Source organism: Mastomys coucha, unplaced genomic scaffold (assembly GCF_008632895.1).
Source record: "Mastomys coucha isolate ucsf_1 unplaced genomic scaffold, UCSF_Mcou_1 pScaffold22, whole genome shotgun sequence".
Classification (NCBI taxonomy): domain Eukaryota; kingdom Metazoa; phylum Chordata; class Mammalia; order Rodentia; family Muridae; genus Mastomys; species Mastomys coucha.
The window spans coordinates 26830718-26832053 of record NW_022196905.1 but is presented as its reverse complement, the minus strand read 5'-3'; positions in this window follow the sequence as shown (position 1 = coordinate 26832053).

The following is a 1336-nucleotide window of genomic DNA, read 5'->3' as shown; positions in this document are numbered from 1 at the left end:
CTCACAACCACTTTTAACTCCAGTTTCTGGTCCAGAGCCTTCTAGTCTCTGCAGGGACCAGGCATATACCCAGTATTCTTATATACATACAGGCAGAACACTCATACACATAAAGTAAAAACCAAAATGCACAGTCCTGGGATGCATACTGAGATAACAGGTGACCTGACTGGGGTTTACTTCAAGTAGTGTGGGTAGGAGAGGGACAGGGTGCATGTTAGGGTGAGTGGATCCAACAGGGCTGGACCTGAGTTGATGGTTGCTGGGGTTGGCTGGTTGGGATAACATGTGAGGCTTTCTTGTCCTATTCTACTCTGTATGGGTTTGTGTGTAGTATATGCATGTGTATGTCTGCATTTGTACATACTGCATGTGTACACTCGAAGTCAATGTAAGAGGAGGAGGTCTTTTTTATTATTGTTGTAACCTTTGGCGAGCTTCAGGGATCCTCCCGTCTCTGTTTCTCTGCAGTAGGATTGCAGACCTGCACACTAAGCTTTTTACATGGGTGCTGGGATCCAAACTCCCATGTTTGGTTTTTAGGTCTACTCATCATTTCTCTAGCCCCTGTTCTATACATTTTTTCCCCATTTAAAAAACAAAACAAAACAAAACAAAACAGGAATTCTGATATCACTGGCTTACTAGTTCCATGAGCTCCTTGTTTTTAATTTCAAGGGTATTTCGGACTGGACTCGTGCTTCACTGATATAAAGTGCTCTATCACTAACTATATCTTCAGTCTTTTAGAGGGAGTGACCTATAGCTTTGGTGTTTTAGAGCCTAAAACTGGGACAAATGCACAGCCTTGCCAACTTCCTCCATTCCATGTCACACACTACCAAGGAAGCTCAAGGAGGGCACCCTCTCCGCTGCAGGGAGGGTTGGGCCGTGGGTCCACTTGCACTGTACCTGAACACAGGGAGACATTTCAACACTGAGTAACCCGTGACTTCTCTAAATGGCACAGTCAAGGCAAGACAAGACAAGCTTCAGCATTGCAGTCTGGTGCTTGATGATGTAGAAATTCCATGCATTTGTCAGGACCTCTCAATGGGTGTTTAAAGACATAAACATTACTAGACAGGTACTTTCCAGGGGCCAAACCAGTGTGACCACACCCCAGCCAACTAATATCCCAAGACACAAGCTCCACACTCACAGTAATGTAAAACCATTTAATTCTAAATCAATCACTTTCACAACAGTGAAAATCAGTGGCTGGTCAAGGAATGCTGCCTTACATGTTCCCATTGTCCTTGTCCATAAGGGTGGCAGAAAGGTGGAGGCTGAGGACATAGAAAACACAGAAGGGAAAGCTGCCTTGGCCATGGGA